The following is an 8,438-nucleotide window of genomic DNA, read 5'->3' as shown; positions in this document are numbered from 1 at the left end:
ATGTTTTTCTGAGTTAAGACTCATGTAGCTTAACAGCATATTTTTACAAAAACCGTCCTACCTACACTGGAAAGCTATACTCATAGACACTAGTCAGACAGATATCAACATGCAGGAATCTGGAGGCTTTAGGAGGAGTAAGTAGGAATGTGCTGAAAAATATTAGTTTGACTACATAATTAAAAGAAGAAGATTTCTTCTAGAATTTAAATGGCAAGTTACACTGTTTAAAATATCGTAATTATATTATTTTAAAGTCTAAAATAATAGCGCAAAGAGCTGGAAGGAAAACACTCAGTGGAGTTTGAGACATTACAACTCTCTGTAACCAGAGCCCATGATGAATATCTTGGAGCATAACAGTTTTACACCAGGAATAGATCAAAGAGATGTGAACAGCCTTGTGTATATAATCACAGCCTTCCTTCCTTTGATGACAGCACAGTGGATGTGGGTGTGTACATGGACATGTATGTAAACATGTGCTCTTTTGGAACAAGACTCCCTTGTTCAGGTCCCATTTAGTTCCAGTTCTTTGGGTCTATGAAGTCTTCCCACATGTTAGAGGTCTCACACTTCCATTCCTATGCCTTATGAAATCTATTTTTCCACTCTTCTAGTTAGAAACCATAAAGCTGTCTTTCATTTTTCCGTCGTCTTGACACTATAACAATCCTGTCCATTCTTAGCATACTCCTTTGCATGTAGGAAGCATTCAACAAGTATTTCCTCAAAGTACTTGCTACGGACATATTTTCACTTCCAAACTTTCTAGCCTTACCTTTCGCTCCTTATTTCTGCAGCAACCCTACTCACCTTACCCCCGTCATTCCAATGAAATGACATCCTAAGCACTATATTCTCATTTACCACAGCTGGAAGTTAGCTGCCAGATTACTCTTCTTAGGACAACACTAATTATTGATCACCTTGAAAATCCCCAACAATCACTGCTAGTTTGGTTTTCAAGTCTTAATATCATCTTTTTAAATCTTTTAACTACAGTATAATTGTTTTACAAGGTTGTGTTAGTTTCTGCTGTACAACAACATGAATCAGCCATAAATGTGCATTTATGCCCCCTCCCTCGTGAGCCTCCCTCCCATCCCCCATCCCACCCCTCTAGAGTCATCACAGGCGCGGAGCTGAGCTCCCTGTGTTATACAGCAGCTTCTGGCTAGCTGGCTATTTTACACGTGGTAGTGTCTATATGTTAATGCTACTCTCTCAATTTGTCCCACCTTCCCCTCCAACCCTGGTCCATTTCCTTTTTTTAAAGTGACTTTCTAACATGAATGACTACAGCAAACTCATCAGTACTTTATTATATCACTAAATGGTCTATTTTTATCAGTACTGTCTGCTACTAAGATGTAGGGTTTTTGTTTTTGTTTTGGCTGTGCTGTGTGGCTTGTGGGATCTTAGTTCCCTGACCAGGGATTGAACCTGGCCATGAGAGCATGAAATCCTAACTACTGGACAGCCAGGGAATTCCCTAAGGTACAGTGTACCCACACCCTTAACTTCTGCTGTCCTCCTTGACCTGCAAGCTCTCCTTTCTTTATTCAGTTATCCAAGTGCATCCTTCAGTTTCTAACCCAAACCTACTCCCTTCATTAAACCTTCCTATCTTTGACTTCCAAAGAAGGCAATGTCACCCGATTCCAGTACTCTTGCCTGGAAAATCCCATGGACGGAGGAGCCTGGTGGGCAGTCCATGGGGTTGCTTGGAGTCGGACATAACTGAGCAACTTCACTTTCACTTTTCACTTTCATGCATTGGAGAAGGAAATAGCAACCCACTCCAGTGTTCTTGCCTTGAGAATCCCAAGGATGGGGGAGAGTTGGACAGAGTTGGACGGGAGAGAGTTGCACAGAGTTGGACAGGGGAGAGTGTTGGACACGACTGAAGCGACTTAGCAACAGCAGCAGCAGCATCTTTGACTTCAAGTACTTCTGTTTTCCTAAACAATTACAGTCTTTAGTCTATGTTGCAAATTTCAATATTTATTTACATATTATTCTGAATTCCTTTCTAATTTTCCCTTAATTTCCTTCTGGTCTATCCAATTTGATGGTTCAGTTTTTTTAAAAGGTAAGACAGGTTTTAATCACCACCTTTAAGCTCAAAAGTCATGAGTACTAGGCTTAGAAGATAAAGTTACTTATTTTATCAATGTTATAACTGATCTTGATGCACTAAGTCAGAAAATGTCTTGAATAAAATAATTGAAAGAAATGAAAAAAAAATCACTTTTTCCTTCTAAGAAATCGATGTCTTTAATATGATAAGCATCATATGTAAGTTATGGGAAATAGCAGGTTACATCAAGTTCAAAGTCATTAATATGATTTTGAAAACTCTTTCAGAAAATTGCTTCAGCAGATTTTACTTTTCTTGTTCTTCCAGTCGCTGTTCTAGTTAGCTTTCTTAAGATGCAAACCAAGGAAGGTGAGAAACCTGAGTATTCTTAAAAGTAGTAGAAAAGAATGTAATTACATTTTACACAATAAGCTAACAATTAGAAAGTTTGTTTCAACTAAGTTAGTTTCTTAGATGTTATTGGATTTAGTATTTAAGTTAAAATATATCCATTCATTGACAGTGAGGTGAACACATTTTGTTTTCTATAATTGATAATTTCCATTAATGAGACCGGATCTCCTTCCTTCATCCATCCAAATCCCTGCAGCTTAGCCTTGCACATAATAAGCACTCAAAAATTATTTTTTCAAATGACCTGTGATGATATGTACTTTGCCTGGAAAATCCCATGGATGGAGGAGCCTGGTGGGCTGCAGTCCGTGGGGTCGCTAAGAGTCAGACACGACTGAGCGACTTCACTTTCACTTTTCACTTTCATGCATTGAAGAAGGAAATGGCAACCCACTCCAGTGTTCTTGCCTGGAGAATCCCAGGGACGGGGGAGCCTGGTGGCTGCCGTCTATGGGGTCATACAGAGTTGGACACAACTGAAGTGACTTAGCAGCAGCAGCAGTGATGATATATTCTTACTTCCAAGTGTTGTTTTTTTCTCCTTGTTCCTACAGCCACCTGAGTCATCTGGTTCTAGGAACCATATTTAAAATATTATAAATAATTATAACAAGCACTTGTTAAATAAACATTGATCTAACATGATTTTCTGGTGGGATGGAGATCTCCTGAAAGAGGAAATGGAAGCTCACTGCAATATTTTTGCCTGGAGAATCCCAAGTACAGAGGAGTCTGGTGGGCTACAGACCATGGAATTGCAGAGTCGAACATGACTGAGCAGCAGCAGATATAAAAAGGTGGCATATGCCTACCCTATTGTTTAAAGCGACTCCTCAAGTGATTTCTCTGTTAGTTTACTAAATTTTAATTTATCTTTCTATTTTCTTTTAGACAGTTTTTTGTGACTTTTTAAAATCTATAATATTATCATAAACATCTCTATTTGTATAGAACTCATTTTAACGTTGCATTACTTCCTAGGATAAGTTCTTAAAATGACAATAACTTCTTCAAAGGAATAAAAATATCATCTCTTCATTGTGAACCAACCAATACACTAATAAGCTAATTTCTTTCCAGAAAGTGTGGTAACAGTGTACACGTTTTCTATAACTTAACATCCCTTTTGTTTTTTTCTTTTCCTTTTAAATTTCTGATGTTGTGTTTGTTTCTCTAAAAATTGAAGAGGTTAAAATGGAGCTAGGGAACTTTCCAGTTAATTTCTTTCTGCTGTTTTAAATTGTGCTTAGCAGGGTAATGTGGCTTATTTTACTTTGAAATACCCTTGAAACACAAAGAATGGAAGCACTGTGTTGGCAGACAAGATTGTGTAGAATAGAAAAACCCAGTCATCAGATCTATATAACCTGGGTTCAAAGCCCAGCTCACTCACTAATCAGTCATGCCATCCCAAGAAAGCTATTGTGCTTAGATCTTGGTGCCACCTTTTCAAAGAGGCACTGATAAACAGAGCAAATAAAATGGCAAGGGATCTGGAAAAGGTATCCCCAAAAAACAGTTGAGCGAAGCAGCGATATTTAGTCTGGAGAAAAGATAACTGGTAGGGACACGATGGCTGACCTCAAATACCTAGGGAGCTGTCATGTGGAAGAAGGAGTAGATAGAATCCATTTCATGCCAGCGAAGAGAATAGATGGAATCGCAAGGAGGCAGTGTTCAGCTTTATGGAAGGATGAACTTTCTAGTAATTACAGCTTTTCAGGGATAAACCCGACTACCATCTGGAGTAACAAGCTTTCTGTCATTGGAGGGGCTCTAGCTGCAGCCAAATGACCATTTATCCAACTGGTGAAATTTAAATACTGAAGTCTGGCCAGGAAGGCAGGAGATGGGGATGGAATTTGGGGGACCTGGCAAAAGATAACAGGGCTGAGCCTGGAGAGAGCAAATTAGGAATATGGCTGGAGATCCTAGGAGGGCACAAGCAGAAGCAAGGCTGGCATCTTTTAGGTGGGGGCTAGAAAATTCCTGGAAAATGGGGTCTAGAGATGGATTCATAAATAAATGAAAGAAAACATTTTTGGAAACCTTTAAGTGACCTACCAATGAAATTGTTCTCAAGAACTAAGTCATCTTAAAAAATAGCTTCTGAAAATAAATCTGTAATGGTTTCTGTGTTCTGAGCTTATAATTCTGTTTTGAAGCCGTTAAAGGGTCTTTTCCCTCTCTAGAAGTATATGCACTATTCATCTCATATTAAAATTAGATAGATTTTTAAAAACTTTTTAAAATTTGTCCCTTAAATTACTCTGTCTTATAGAACTTAATTTGCGTGAGATGTAAATGAGACAAAGTTCTCTGCTTCAGAGGGGCTTTTGTAAAACTCATGTGGTTTATTCCTAGGACACTATGCATACCTCAGTGAAGGCCTGTTAATAGGGGTCAAGAATAGTATTGCTGTAAGAAACCTACAGAAGTCATCCTATACATTTTTTTAAAAATTTAAATCCCAGTAAGAGTTTTTGCCCTTATTTGTTCTTTGTTTAGTTCTGGGTTAAGCTGAGTGGTGGTCTCTTGTTTCAACTCAAATTCCACTTTGTTCGGAGTTTTGCTTAAAATTTATGGGTGAAAAATCCACAGCTATTCGTATCCTAGGATCACTGACTTAAAAAAAGAAAAGATCATAGCGTGACACAGCCAGATATTGGGGACAACTATGATAAAGGGTGACAAGTTAAGGCATTTATGCTGAACCTCGAGCCACGCTGAGTTTTTATTGCTAGTTCAGCTCGGGTCCCTGCAAAGCACAATGACCTGGCCGCTCTCTTCTCCTTCCTTCTTTGATTGCTTTCTTCAACAGGAAGAATTTTCACAATTGTATGGATTGAGTAGGTTTCCAAGTGTGTGGATCTAGTTATCCCTATTAGTGAAGCCCATCAGAAGATGATGCTGGGAGTGGGATGGTTGGGTGGGAGGGAGGCTCAAGAGGAAGGGGATATATATATACTTATAGCTGATTCATGTTGTTGTATAGCAGAAACCAACACAACATTGTAAAGCAATTATCTTCCAAATTAAAAAACAAAAAATGTGATGCTATTATGCACCACTTTCTCCTCTCTGCAGTGCTCAGTAAGCCTTTGCCTGAATAATAGAAACATAGGAAGCCTTTGCCAAATGTGCTTCAAGGATTTTTGTGTGTTTTTTTTAATGGCATATTTCAGAATGTAAAAGAAAAAACAAATTAGCAGTAGTCAGATGACTTGAATTGTAATTCATTCATTTTTAATCTCATCAAATTTATTTAATTCTAATTTGGTGATTAATGGCATGAACTTGGGAGGGGGGATGAACCCAGCTGTGTCTCCATCTGAGCCACCAGGGAAGAGTTTTCTCAAATATAAAATGGTAATATTGATACTTAACTACTATGATGTGCTGTGGTTGTATTTGGCTCCCTGGAGCTTCTTTGGCTTCTTTCTCTTGAGTGAGAAATTCCTGCAGTGTGAATCTTAGTGTAAAGAGAGCCACTCAACACCAGGAGGACAAAAACACCAGACGCACAGGTTCCCTGTACCGTTGGCAGCTAGAATGTGGGCCTGTGACTTAAGCTGGGATAATCCCCTCCTGTCTGGATGTGTGAATTTACAGTGATAGAGAGAGAGAATTCATTTGGTCAGTTGCTGCCGTGACATCTGGAATCTTAAAGAAGCAGAGGTGGTGTTTGCAGAGCTGCTGTCTCACACCCAGTATTGGAAAGTCCAGTCCCTAAACAGAGTGGCTCAGTGTTACTTGCTCAATGTGTCTGACTCTTTGTGACTCCATGGACTGTAGCTCACCAGGCTCCTCTGTCCATGGAATTCTCCAGGCAAGAATCCTGGATTGGATTGCCATTCCCTTCTCCAGGGCATCTTCCCAACCCAGGGATCAAACCTGGATCTCCCGCATGGCAGGCAGATTCTTTACCACCTGAGCCATCAGGGAAACCCAAACAATATGGAGTTTGGCGTAAAATATAGAGATGAAGATAGTGTGTCTTACTTGACAGGCAATGGGAAGCCTAGAAGAAATTTTAGCAAAATGCTTATGATCAAAGAAGAACTTTCATTTTTTTTCTGGAGCAATGTATAGAACGGCAGATACAACAGCCAGGAAACTGGGATTTGAAGAAAGTTAAAAAAAAAAGAAAAATAAATGATGAACTGAACTAGGATGATGACAGATAAGAGTGGGAACAGAGGACAGATGTGAACAGCATTGTGGACATAGAGTCTCTACAATTCACAGCTGTAGAGAATGAGGTGAGTCATGGTCTGGATGACTTGAGGGGTGAAGGTCACTTTGTAGCAGGTTTATAAATCTGTTAGGTGATAAAGTTGAAACAGTAGATACAAATGATTCAAAAAATTCAGGAAGAGAGAAATGTGTGGGGCTGAGAAATGAGAGGGGCTGCTGTTTCCGAGGGACATTATTTTTCTATAAAATAGGAAAAATTAAGCAAGATTTTAATCAAAGAGGAAGCAATTATAAAGACTGGAAATCCAAGCAAGAGAGGAAAACTAATAGAACAATTAATAGACATGGTTAGGATTTATTATTTGTTATGATCACAATCAAATGCTTCACTTTCACTAATAGGGCTTCCCTGGTGGCTCAGCTGGTAAAGAATCCACCTGCAACGTAGGAGACCTGAGTTTGATCCCTGGGTTGAGAAGATCTCCTGGAGAAGGGAACGGCTACCCACTCCAGTATTCTGGCCTGGAGAATTCCATGGACTGTATAGTCCATGGGGTTGCAAAGAGTCAGACATGACAGAGTGACTTTCACTTTCACAATGACCCAAATATTTTGGGGGGCTTCCCTGATAGCTCAGTTGGTAATGAATCCGCCTGCAATGCAGGAGACCCCAGTTCGATTCCTGGGTCAGGATATAAGATACTAAGAAGTTAGTTGAGCAAATGAGATAAGGAGAACCAAAGAGAAACTAAGAGTTTGCCATCTTTACTTAGTAAAAATTTGGAATATTATCTCTATTGATCAATCTATATCTACATATTTCTAGATATAGAAAGGTATTTGAAAGCAATGATCATTTTTCTTTATTTCAACTTTGCATATATACATACACATAAACACATGCATATTTTATTATTAATATTTCACCTTTCCAATAGCATCATGAGGAAAGTCTAGGCAATATTTTCATCTTCCTTCTCTCCTCTCCAATCACTTTTTTTTAGAGATGCAGACAGTGACTTGTCCAGAGCTCAAAGCAAGTAAGTGGAAAAGCCAGCTTCAAAAAAACAAGGGTTTCTGGCTTCTAGTCCAGTGTTCTTTCTTTTTTCCACAGAGTAGACCCCTATTTGAGCATAGCTTTATCTAAAAGATTGGGTATATATGACACTATGTGTATCACCTTATAATAGATTCATCTTGAAAATTTATCTATCCTCCTAATGAATTTTAATTTAGTTTTGTATTGCTAGGTTTTAATTTCTCTTTGATTAAAAAATATAGTTACTTAATGATGTATGTAAGCTACCCATGTCAATGAATGTAAAAATTGTTTCATATTATCTAAAAAGAAACAGTTGATTCATTGTCAAAGGGCATGAGCTTTGACTTCTAATTTTCTAACTAGATAGTAGTCATATTTTTTTATTAGCCGAGTCAGTCTTTCCAGCAAGAATGATAACTATTGCTTCTGAGCATAGAACATAAAGAAGGAACTGGAAGGTCACCCATAAATTTGGTTTAAGGCACCAAACACCAAAAATCAAAATATTACCAAAGAGGAATTTGTCCACAAAGACTGAGGGCCTTGGTTTATAGTTGAGGAGACTGGTTGCTAAACAAAGGGGAGCTGCTGCAAGTCACTTAGTGGATGTCAGAGCCAAGGCTGAAATCCAGCTTTTGGTCAACGGGCACAAGGCTGTTTACCCTTTTAGCACCACTCTGAAATTAGTTAGGTTTGGATTTA

Source organism: Bos grunniens, chromosome 12 (genome assembly GCF_055505025.1).
Source record: "Bos grunniens cultivar Pamir isolate PY7600 chromosome 12, Bosgru_T2T1.0, whole genome shotgun sequence".
NCBI lineage: Eukaryota > Metazoa > Chordata > Mammalia > Artiodactyla > Bovidae > Bos > Bos grunniens.
Note: the sequence above shows the minus strand (reverse complement) of the source record.